The 12762-nt window shown below is 39.4% G+C and overlaps 1 protein-coding gene across 1 annotated transcript in view; it reads left to right on the forward strand.

Annotated features, from left to right (window-relative positions):
• Positions 1 to 12762, forward strand: part of PHLPP1 (PH domain and leucine rich repeat protein phosphatase 1) — a 137314-nt gene that overhangs the window by 75878 nt on the left and 48674 nt on the right. The gene's annotated exons all lie outside the window — the stretch shown is intronic.

Genomic DNA, 12762 nt, shown 5'->3' on the forward strand with positions numbered 1-12762 from the left:
ACTTATTAAAACGGAAGTTTTTTTACTGAGCTCTCAGCATGCTCTATTTGGTTTTGTAGCTGGCCCTAAACTGTTCATTACTTTTATACTTGATAGGACTCTCCATGCTCTTTGCTATGTAAAAGCAACTTAGTTTTGTGTAGCAGTACTTAGAGACACTCGTGTAGCACTAGATCTGTTTTGTCTTTAGATTGCAATAATGTATTATCCTGCCGATTGCCAAGAATGCAACCTAGGTTATGGGCTTTTTAAAGAGGTTTGATTGGATGTCAGACTTTCTTCAAAGAGTAACTAATGCACCTTCTAGCACATGTATAATTTAAAATGTATTTTAGGGTTTTTTTTTTCTTCTAGTAAGTTTTAAAATTCTTTTTAAAGAAACTGTTGCGGCATATCTGCTTAGGTCTGTTAAGCCTCAAGGTAAAAATCCCCAAGGCATGTTTTATGAGATGGCGAGACACAGTCTGTCAGGTTTTTGAGTCCTTGCTGCTTTGGGGCTGTCTCTAGGACAGTAGTGTCCTTTCATCTCCAGAGGGTTTGACATCAGATAAATAAAAGACAAATCTAATGAGTGAGGAAAACAGTGGAAAACAATGAACTTCAGAGCTAGAGATAAATGGCCAAAAAGCCCCTCTGAATTACTGGCAGCATAAGCTTATTCTGTGCCATGCTGTGCTTCTCTCTTTCTCTCTGGTTCACCCAAATGACTAACAGCACCGGGATGATAGCCAGCATGAGAACATATCCCCATGCACTCACGATAACCTCCCATTCTTATGTAAGTGTAGAAAGAAAATACATAGCTTCAAGTGTGAGAAGTGAAGAAACTTTCTATGTTATTCTTCTGGTTGGTAAAACATGCTTCGAAGAAAAATAAAGGCATTTTAAACCCCAACTCCTCAGTCCCCAAACCTGAAACTTGGCATTCTGCATTCATGCATTCATGGATTTTCAAACAGTACTTTGCCACTTCAGGTTGTTTTTTTGATGTTTGGGGTTCCTGTCCTGAGACTGAAAAACAGAAACAAGCATGATTGTATGCAAGGCAGTCGTGGGAAGTGCTGCACAGTAACACTGTTTCTGAAGAACAGAAACAGGGAAACTACTCATGCTGCTAAGGTAACTCAGATTTCCTCCAGCTGGTGCTGTTTGTGTCAAAGTGCTTAATTGTGAGGTGCACCACACCCGATTTACTTGTATAAAGAAATGACAAAAATTGAATCTTCAGCTCTGTAGCTCAGGCAAACTAACATTCTTACGCTGGGAAAAACCCCCAACATTTATGTGAGGTATCCTGCCTCAGGTGTGTGGAAACTAATCAAGTTCAAAGCTGCTGAAATAATCATGCTAACCAAGCAAATACTGTGTAAAGCACTGTATTTCTAGAAGCAAGCAAATTTAGGAAGAGAGATATAAAGGCTCTGAAACTTAGCTTCTAGTTGCTCACTGTGGGCTAGGTCACACGGTGCCCACAGATCCTTCCCGAATACTGGTGTTGTGTATAGTACTTGCACTTTTGTGAGTTGTTATGAATAATATTTGACTGTATTTTAAATACAGATATTGTTTAATGACATCTGTTTTGAAAGTGACATTTGTGTTAACTTATATTCAGTGGTAGTTCTTCAGAGTGGTTCTTCTCCTTTATGCTCCTGATACGTGCTGCTGAAAACTGAGGCTTCTGATTCTTACTTAGTATAATGAAAGCTTTAATTATAAATTTTAATGCATAAGGAAATCCCTGGTAAAATATGTCACTAAAATTTCTCAATTCAATTTTTAACGATGAAAAAAAATTCATGTCTTTCTTCTGTATACTTCAGAAGAGCTAGAAGATGATGTTGTTTTAACTTTTAAATTACAAGCTCAATCTTGAAAGGAGACTTGCAAAGAATGCTTGCTCTGCAGTATCTCTCCCCACAGAATATTGGCAATGTTGACTTTTTAGTGGTGTTTCAGAATGAGACAAATCCCAATTGCATCACTCCTACAATAAATTTGCGTATGCTAGAAAAGATTTGAATTCGTGTTTGTGGAGATTGGGTTTAATTTAATTAAAAATAAGCATTGCTCTGTATAATCAGATTCATTCTAACAGTGGAATCTAGCATAGCCAAGACCACTCTTGTGCTCTGACTCTGTAAATTTTTGGAAGGTGAGTAGGTGTTAGGATTGGTTTTCCTATATGGATGTGTCCTGAGGTGAACGGAACTTCTGTTTTCAGGACAGACTAGAATTATTGCACAAATACTGACCTAAATATCGAACTTGGTGACATACTTATTCCAAATAGGCCATTTTTAGATACACTGATTTAGCTTCAAACAGAATATTTTTAAAAGCTGGAGATAGGTCTTGTTCGTTAATATTGATAGTTCTATACCACAGTGCATTTCTTTCCTTTTACTTTCCAAAAACTGGAGGGCTAATTAAGGAAGCTTAAAAGGAAAACAACAGCAACAGATTTGGTCCTTTGTGATCTAATGCATTCGTTCTCTTGCCAAATGTTGAAAAATAAGCTTATGCAACTGGGAAGGGGGAGCAGAGGGGAAAGAAAGGAACATCTTCACAGCTTTAAAGAATTTTCTCTGCATAAAGTTGTCATGATGGTTCTGGAACTGGCACAATTACTTGCACAGCAAATCTGCCACTATTTGCTACTTGAATGTCAAATGCAGAAGGACAGGGCAAAGAGTGTGTGTTTAACAGTGAGGAGGATGTGATGAGGGTGTTCCTCATTTGCCACTTCCAAAAGCTGAAAAGCTACACCCTTCATGTAGAAGAGAGGGATGTGTTATGCATACAGTATTAGGGAGTAGTGGGACTTGCTGTTGTGAAGCTTTGTTTTGGGATGTGGTCTGCTGTTGGATGCTTCTAACAGCTAAACCTAACAATTTTTCAACATGTGAAATTTCTGTTGTGAGCATTGCCTATGACACAGTTCATGACATGGTTGGTTTGGGTGAAGTGTAAAAGGATTAGCAGTCCTCTATGTTCCAAGGCATGCAGTTAAAATGGGATGTCAGGGTCTGCCTTGGAAATTCAGTATTGCAGATACATTACAGAATTTTATCTTTTGGGAAGTAGTGTGCCCTGCTGGGCATGCTGGGATGAGTTATGTGACCCCACAGAATTTCTCTCTCCCCTCCTGGCTGCAGGAGAGCAGAATGTGTGTCAACAGCTTCATGTGACAATTATTTCCTGCTTTAGTGCTTGGTTCAGTGGGACAGGTAGAGGAAGAGAGGTGATGAGGGACAAGGGCTGTGAACAGTGCATGTCTGTGTAGGTAGGGAGAGATGTACAGGCACAGAGCCTTGTGCGTCTGCACACCATCGACCAGAGCTAGACAGCTGTGGCTGGGAATAAGTTGTCATGTGGGGCTTCGATGCCTTCACACAAAAGAGGCCTGCTGTTGAAAATACAAGGAATGTCCAAAAATATGATTTAAAACCTATGAAATTTAAGAGCTTTCTGGTGTGCTTTTATATTTTCCTTTCCCTGTTTCAGTCACCTCTGTGTTAATGTCTCTAGTGGAAGTGTGTGGTGTTCCAAACAACTATAGCCTGTGAAAAAGTAGAGATGATGTCAGTGTACATTATGTTTAAAACATGGTAAAAATAGCAAGAATAGCAAATTAACTGAGAAGGGTGTGCTGCCATGTTGGCCTTATTCCTTTCATGTCAGTGCAGAATGCTCTCTTCATACGTTTATTTGCACTGTGAACCTAGCAGAAAATAAGAACAGATTAGAATTTAGCTTATACTATACAAGGAAGTAATGCAGGAGCCTCTACAGCTGTAGTCTCCATCTTCCCTCAACTTGTGTAGAGATCTACCTGAAGCAGCAGCACAAAATTAATGGTTTTGCTTTTTGTTTTTCTTTCTCTAATGTTATCTAGTTCTGACCATCTGCCTCAGTCTTCTGATTGTTTTTTCAGTACAAATTTGACAGGGACTGTTGTAAAAGGGGAGCGTATGAGCCCTGTTAAGAGGACAAAGCTGATCTAAAACTCTAATGATATGATATTTATTTCTGATGAGGAGAAAAGGTTTGAGTTCTGACCACATACTTGGTGCTACAGACCACATTTATATATGTAAATTCTACAGAATTTAGAAAATAATTCCTGACCTTGACTGCAGTTCTGCAAAAGTATTTCCAAAACAGGAGACCATGATGACAAGCTTTTGGGTGTGTTTTACAGAAACTGTGCTGAGGAAATGCAGTAAGCAACAATTGAGCATTACTGCTAAAGACGTACCTGCTTTTCAGCTGTGCTTCATCCACCTTTGAGACAGGAGTAGATCATCAGCTGTGGGACTGCTTTTTCCTTCAGCACATAAGATTCTGCTCATTAAAGTGATGGGGAACAAGGTATATCTTCTGCATATAGCTTCATCTTTATTTCAGATGTTAGCAGTTGTCTTTCTCCTGTCAGCGATGGTCTAGCAGGAAAAGTTGTGTGTGAAACTTTCACACCAGCTTCATTGTGGAACACAGACTTTGCAGAACTTTTTAATACAAAATACAGCTTCCAGTCTGCAAAGAAGGCTTGAAGCCACTAGTCTCATTGTTAAGTTAGCCCTACATTGTATTTGCCTTGGCTTGTCCTCTAGGTGATTGACCTATTTCATATGTATTTCTGGATACTATAATGAGCTGTCTTCACAGAGTTCATCACTGCATTGATTTTTATTACCAAGCTTCAATTGTTTCTGGAGGCATTAGGGACAGGCTTTTCTAATGCTTACTGGTCAAAATGGGCTCAGACTACCTTTTTGCAGAGCTTTGGTCATAGAGCAGCACCAATGGTGAGTGTAGGGAAAAATCATATGCAAGGATAAAGTAATTTATGTTATTTGTGTTGTTACTTGTTACAGTGCTGACAACTTCTATGTTACTGGATGCACTGTCTCCTCCCCAAGTGTCTGTTAAGCCCCCTAAGCAATGGATAACCTTCTTCTGGAGGAATACTGTGGAGAATTTTACTTTCCATGCAATTTGAATTTCTAGATTAGCATTTTTGCTTCTACCTTTTGATCTTGGTTAGAATGACCTATCTTATCTTGGTTAGAATGACCTGTGGTTATTCTACAGGGATTTGTGTACAAGAAACAGACTATTTGTGTTGCAGTTAGGAGTTTCTGACATTTCCTTTTAGCTTTATAGACTTAGTGTTTGAATGTACCATTGTGATTTGGGGCTACCTGGTTTTGTGTTTGTTGGGAACAGGTTGGAGGTCAGGGACCTGTTGGTTTGTCACTGTGAAGGTGACCATGAAGTAGTTGGTTTGTTTCTTATGCCAGTTGAGCTTGGAGGCGGAAAAATGAGTCTTTATTCTAATATGACCTAAAAATTAGTTCTGTACTGCCAGCTTCAGTGGGCATCTTTTGAGAATAGCCTTTAAACAAAGCTTGTTTTCTTTGTGAATAACAATTTGTATGTCTTCACACTTGAGACTAAGCAACACCATTAGCCTGTTGGAAAAGTTGATTCAGCATCTAGTCAAGGAAAGAGAACCCAGAAAGATTTTCTTATTTTTCAGTGTGTATTTTTTTGAGCTGATCCTTACTTACAGGAAATATGATGACTCTAAGTTTAGTAAAAGGAAACAATTTTTCCCCTAATACCATAAAATGACAATGTTGAGATAATGCTTTTGCTAAAAATAGATCACTAAAAATAAACCCACAGCTTCCTTTTGGTGGTGATTACAAGTACTCAAACATAAACAGACCTCTGGTTTCCATGTGGAACTTGACTTCCTTTTCTCTGTGTGCGTAAAATCTTCAGTGTTTGGGACCTTTGCTCTGAAGTCATATCTGGTCATTCTTGCTGTTGTTGGCTTCTTATCATCTCAAGTGTGAAAGCAGATTGGACAAAGCAAACTTGAAGCCAGTTTTCTTGCTCTTTTGATGATAACACTTGAAAGTTTTCCTCCTCCTCTTTCCCTGCAAAACCTATTCTTTTGTGCCTTTTGTTATTATAGGTTAGTTGACATTTTGGAAATTAACTTCTGGGTGTGTTTCAGTGTAGTCAGCCTCTCTTAATGGTTCAGAAGGGAAGCCTGATTTTTTGTCTCAGCTGATTAATTTTGCATGTCTAAACAGTTTAGTTGATTTTAAAGTGTAATGGTGACTTCAAGCTCTTAATTTGTGTTTTAGAGAAATACAGTTTCACTTTTTTTTTTTTTTTTTTTTTTTTGGCTGGAATTTACAGAGTCTGTGCTTCTTGTTTTGAGTTTGCTGCCTTCAGTTAATAATGATTATTGAAGTATTTGCAGCCAAGAGTCAGAACAGAAAACGAGGTATCACCCGCACATCTGGAATAGCATTCAATTACTGTCTTTTGAAGCCTCTAAATCAGGTTCTGGTATTATTGAAACTGAATTTGTGTAGCTCTTGCATAAATACGGGGAAGCATCACCTGGAAGCTCAGAGAGGTATTGCGTATGTTATCTTTTAAAGTGTGTTTAATCCAGAAGGATCCCAAAGTGTTTTCAGTAATCTCTGGAAGTGGAAGAGTAGAAACAAGTGGGAGAATGAATTGTAATGTTGCTCTTAATGAAGCTCAGGGTGTCATGGTTTGACACTGGCGCGATGCCAGCGCCCCTATGAAAATATACTTTTCTAAATAATTGCTGTGAGATGTGATCAGGAACAGTTCGTAGTTTTTACAGTAGTAGTAGTTTAATAAAATTCTTTTCTTTGTTACTAAGTTTGGGCCTGCTCTGCTCTGTTCCTGATCACATCTCACAGGAATTATTTAGAAAAGTATATTTTCATAGGGGCGCTGGCATCGCGCCAGTGTCAAACCATGACACAGGGGAACCAAGTGTCTTCAGTAAGCACATCCCGTAAGACACGAGGGGATTGTAGGGACTGACATATTGCGCAGTATTTTGGTTTGTGTAAGGTGTGATAATGGAGTTGGTCTTGAAACTGAATGACTGTAACACTGAAAGCCTTTCCAAGCGAAGTCTAGCAGCAAGGAAGAAAGGAGAGGAATTATTAGCAAAACCTAACTTTAGGGACATTTACTCTCATTAGGCCTCTTCTGTAGTCAGTGGAGAAGGATTAAAGTCTCCAAGGAGAAGAGGGAGCGAATGCTGGAGACCAGTTTTTGGCCACATGCCAGTAGAGCTTATATCCATGATTATTTGTATTACAAAAGACTTGGGTCAGGAAGGCCTTTCTGAGTTACAGTGGAATAATGGCATGAAAAGTGTTCATCTCATTGTAGAATTAATCCATATGATGCAGCTGTGTCAAAGAACCTAGATCAGCAATTGAGGACCTAGCATAATCTCTTGCTTAACACAAACGAAAAAACCCTACCACCCTCTCCATGTGGGAATAGGGAGACTCTGGCAAGCAAACTTCCAGTGTAAGTCTTACTGGCAAGAGTCTGAAATCTATAGTATATCATAGAATGGTTTGAATTGGCAGAGACCTTCAAGATTATCTAGTTCCAAAATTCCCACCATAGGCAGGGACACCTTCCAGTAGACCAGATTGCTCAAAGCCCCATACAAGCTGACTTTGAACACTTCCAGGGACCAGCCATCCGCAGCATCTCTGAGCAACCTTGGATTATCTTTGTGGCCTTCCTCTGGACATGCTTTAAAAAGTTCATGTCTTTATTGTGTTTGAGGCCTTACACCTGGATGCAGCACTACAGGTGGATTCTCACAAGGGATGAGTAGAAGGGAAGAATCATCTCCCTTGCCCTCCTGGCCATATCTCTTTTCATGCAGCCCAGCCTGTAGTTTGCCTTCCTGGCTGTGAGTGCACATTGTTGGCTCATGTCTGGCTTTTCATCAACCAGAACCCCAAGTTGCTCTCAGTGATGACTTCTACCAGTCTGTACTTGTATCTGGGGTTGCCTCCTGACCTGGGTGCAGCTCCTGGGACCTGGACTTCCTAAACTTCATGAGCTCTTGCAGGCCCACTTTTCAAATTTGTCCAGGTCCCTCTGGATGGCTTCTCTTCCTTCTGTTGTGTCATCTGTAAGCTTGCTGAGGGTGCACTTGATCTTACTATGTCATTGATAAAGACATTGAAGAGCACCAGTTGCAAGACCTGTGATCCTGAAGGCCACTACCCTCCACCTGACAGAGAGCCATTAACCACAACTTCGGCTGCATCCATCCTGCAATTCCTTATCTGCTAAGTAGTCTACACCCTTCAAATCCATGTCTTCATGGTTTGGAGATGGGGTGTTGTGTGGGACTGTGTTGAAGGCCTTAGAGAAGTCCAGGTGGATGACACTGGCTGGTCATCCCGTGCTGACTGCTGCAGTCACTCTGTCATAAAAAGGCCACCAGATTGGCCAGGCATGATTTGCACTTGGTGTTTTGTATGTGCTTTAGTATTGCTTCCTTGAGGATCTGCTGCATGATTTTCCCATGCTGAAATGGAAAAATACTGAAAGAAAGTCCTTGCTTGAGGGCTGCTCATTGCAAAGTCTGTGTGCTTGGCAGTACAGCAACTTGTCTTTGTAAAAAAATAAATGTAACAGGAATGGTAAGAAGGAAAAGGGGTTTTTCTTAATTTTTATTAGACTGTCACCTCTTTGGCAGTATTTACAAATGAATTATTTTCAGTCATGCTGTTCTAAGGATGTTAATATTCCTTGCTCCACCAAATGGAGATTCACATGTCTGAATTATAAGTAGCTTAATGCAACAGCTAATTACTGTCACTTAACTCTAAGTTACATCTTAAGCCTTGTCCTTGCAGTGTGACTACCACCAAGGTACAGAGTTGATATAATTCCCTGGGTAATATCAATACCAGTACATTATCTCTAAAAGAAGACCACTTTTCCTCCAGGAGGAACGGAAATACTCATATTCTGGTAATGACTTCAGATACGACCCAGCATTTCCAAATGACAGATGATGAATGTCACCTTTTTTGTCAAATTTTTGCTCTCGAGATCTTTATGCTAAACTTGGGACACTGGCTTTCACATCTATGAATTTTTTCTGGTCTCCTATCATGAAAAGTAAGGGAGCTCAACTTCTGGTTGATCCCCTTCACATTTCCCCCTCCTCACACACATTTGCTAATGCTGTTTTCAGTTGTTAGAGGTTTGCACAAGGGCCAAAAGTAAAAGTGACCTGTTTGTTTATAAAACTTCGTACAGAGATAAGGAGAGCAGAGAAGTGACAAGTTTAAATTATTTTTGTTCCCCTGAGTCTTGCTGGCATAAGGTATTTGTACCAGAAGCTTTTGGCTGCTTCAGCTGCAGAGGAGAGATGGGGCAAGAGTGTCCTGTGAGTGCTGCCACACTGCCCTGTTCTTAATAGGGAATTACTACTCTGACCTGTGGCAGTGCCTGTTGGGTTTGTGGATCTGAGTGACAGGCTTCCAAAAAAACGCAACCCTTTGCTGGGTTTTATATTTTCTGTGCGAGGTCCTTAGCTTGAGTTGGCATGTATCTAATTTAACATTTGAAAGAAAACAAAAAGGAGATGCCAGAAAAGCCAGTACCCTTTTACCCTTGGGCTACACCCATTTTTACAGTTGTCATTTAAAAATGAAAATACATGGCTTTAAAGAAAAAGCAAATGTTTTTTTTCCTCCCTCCCCTTCATTAAGTTTTCTGGCATTAGATTGTTTACCAGGCTAAAGAGTTCCTCAGCTCTTGGCTGTGGCTGAGGGCACCAATGTGCTTCCTGGCTGTGGACTTCAGCTGCGTGGAGGGAGGCCTCTCTGCTGAGCAGGGCTTTGATGTTTGAATAGAAAGGAGGATTAGGGATTTGAAGCAAGGTTAGTTCTGAGGTGAGGAGAACCTGTTTGCTCAAAGTTAGTTTAGGTCTTTCAAGACAATGTATCACTGTTTAGTTAAGGCTTATGCAGGCCTTGGGTGGGATGTGATGATTATGAAACTGTTTAAAAACAAATCCTAATGGAGAAAAATTAAACTGCCTTTGTATTGCATGTCTACAGCAGGTATAATTTAACACTGTCAACCCAGTTCAAACAGACTGGGAATTTGGCTGCCTCTACAGTGTGGGCTGTTTTGCTATTTTGTCTTCTGTTGAAGTCCTAAGCAGTAATTTCTTATCTGAATAGAACTATTGGTAATGGGATGAGGGTAAACAGGAAAAAGACATAATTACATTGGTGTAAATTCACACCACAGGTCAAACCAAAAGATGTCCTTGTGTAAACAAGGCTTGTGTTTGTCCATACAGCTGGGTTCAGCTGTGTCCATTGCTGACATCCATTCTCAGCAACAGATCATTTTTGTAGTATAGCCAAGGCTTTAAAACAAAGACCATAATCAGTCTTGTTGCATAGCTCAGTGACAGAGGTGTCATTATACTGATGGACAAAGCAAAGTGGTTTTTCAGCCCTGCATAGCAAAAAGCAACAATAATATGGGTTGATGCAAATGTTTTTCTGTATTTTTGTTACCAGCTGATAAAGATTTACAGTGAACTCATACTGTATTTTCACAGGTCTTGGAATACTGTTTCCTTTTTAAAAATAATAAGTAATGAAAAAAATAAAATCAAAACACTTTGGCGCATCTCTTTTCTTTGAAGTGTTGCCTGGAATCTAGGCATCAGAGGTACTGCTGGCTTTTTGGAATAGTTGTTTTTATTTGTAGGAGTATTGTGGTACAAGTAACATATGAAAACTTGCTTTTACACATTAGGGAGACTCCTGTTTCTTTGGCATGTGTGCAGCTCTCAGGTGGGGGAGGAGCAGAAGGCATACTGCCCAAGGTGGGGAGAGCATTCTGCAACAGCATTATTTGTGGTGGTATTTGTAGACTAAATCTGCATTTTGTTGCTGCTGTGGGAAAATTAAAAGCACAATTACAGGTTTTTGGTGTTTGCAGGGCTTTTTGTAGTACATGTGCTACGTTTTGTATCACTTCTTCAAAAATACTGTTAGTTTGCCATATTCATCTGAAGACTGAAAAAAGATAAACGTTGTAGGCCTAGGATGAATAACTGAGGTTGCAACAGGAACTGGAAAAAAATCTTCCCTTGGACTTTGTGGTTTGATGTACAAAATTCAGTGTGGCCTTATCCCATTATTACTCCTCTGGTATTACAGTGTGGGACATTGCAACACAATGACAGACTGTAAAGTATTTAAAAATCATATCCAGGGAATGGAGAAAGCAGCATATTTCATATTGTTTATTTATATTTTTGATGATATATCCCAACTGAAAAACAAACTTCAAAGAAGTGTGAGATCTTGCTTTGTGTTTGAGCTGCTTGGGTGTCAAATGTTGCACGTCTTGCAGAGTGAAGCATTGACTCTACAGCTCCTGCTGTAGCTCCTGTCATTGAGAGCTTGTGATGTGCCATCTTCCAAGAAGGTCATTGCCCCAGCCATGTCCTCAGTGTTGTTGGGGCTGGAAATGCAGCAGTGGTTTTGTATGACACAAATGTGAGGGGTCTGTGCAGTTTGGGATATGATGAGAAGACATTTGAGAGGGATTGGTTTGGGCCATGGCGGATTCTGCCTGTGGAGTTTCCAAGTGTGCTGCTTGTGGTTTTATTTTTATATATGTACATATAGCCTATCAAACAGCTATACTTAAGTGTTTTCCACAAGAAAACACTGAACAAACCATAACAGGCACTTAATGCGGGTTCCCTGTGTATCCAGAAAGCCTTTCCCTCTAGCAGTGCTACCACACCAGCTCTCTTCACGATTTTTGTAGGAGCACAGATGTGTTGAACACAGCCCAGATAACTTGTTGGGATATTTATTTACAGTAGAATGTTTTGATTTTGTTTTCTTCCAGTGGAAGCATGACTTTCTGCAGATAATGTCCTTTTCTCCAGATGCATGTTATTCTTTGAGTGTGAAGGATATCCTACTCAGCATTTTCCCACCTTTTATCAGCTTATCTCTACAGTGATTCTCCACAGTGAGTCAGGGAAATTCAGTGCTTTAATAAAGAACTGCATCATCTTTTAGAAAAAGAAGTCTTTGCTTTTAATAAACAATAGCAAACTCAAGCATGTGCAGTCTTGCTATGTTCAAGTCAGTTGTAGACAATTGCAAGATTGATTTCAGAACAACTTGATTTCAGAATTTTGATGTTCAGCTTCAAATTAACTGGTGAAAATTTCTGGTCAACAAAGGAAAGTATTAAAAGGATGTTCTCCTTTGTTACTCTTTGTTTTTCATCTTGTTGCTCTATTCTTTAGGAATTTGTTATAGAACAGTATTGAGCAATGGAAAGAGAAAAGTTTTATCTCTGCCTGTGAGAATAACTGTATGTTTATATGAGCCTTCCTTGTAATAATTTGGGAGTTAATCCTTAGAGTACTGTTTAGTAACAGAAAGACTTTGATAAAATTACAGTTGATTCCAGAACTAAGACCTTTTAAAATAATGGGTTTAACTTTTACAGTTATCTCTCTGGTAGAAGCATCATTCAATATTTGTCCATTGCATGAAAATATTAATGAAATGCTTAGTATAATAAAATGTTCCCTTAAAAAAAAGTCAAACAAAAAATAACCAGTACATACAACCTGTAAAAACAAAATTACTTTTAACTAGATTTATTTCTTAGGGTTTGACAGTTTAAAGAAAGGATTTTCATCCTTTTTTGAGGCAACAGTTGAATTTGTGTATTTGATTTTGTTTGGCTGCATTATCATGATTCCCAGTCAGAGTTACCAGATATTTTTAGAGTAATGAGCCTTGCTAAACACTGCTGGATTGCTTATTGCTGTTCATATCACATTCCAAACAAGTAGCTGGAGCAACAGTG

The sequence above is a fragment of the Anomalospiza imberbis genome, chromosome 1 (assembly GCF_031753505.1).
Source record: "Anomalospiza imberbis isolate Cuckoo-Finch-1a 21T00152 chromosome 1, ASM3175350v1, whole genome shotgun sequence".
In the NCBI taxonomy this organism is placed as follows: Eukaryota; Metazoa; Chordata; class Aves; order Passeriformes; family Viduidae; genus Anomalospiza; species Anomalospiza imberbis.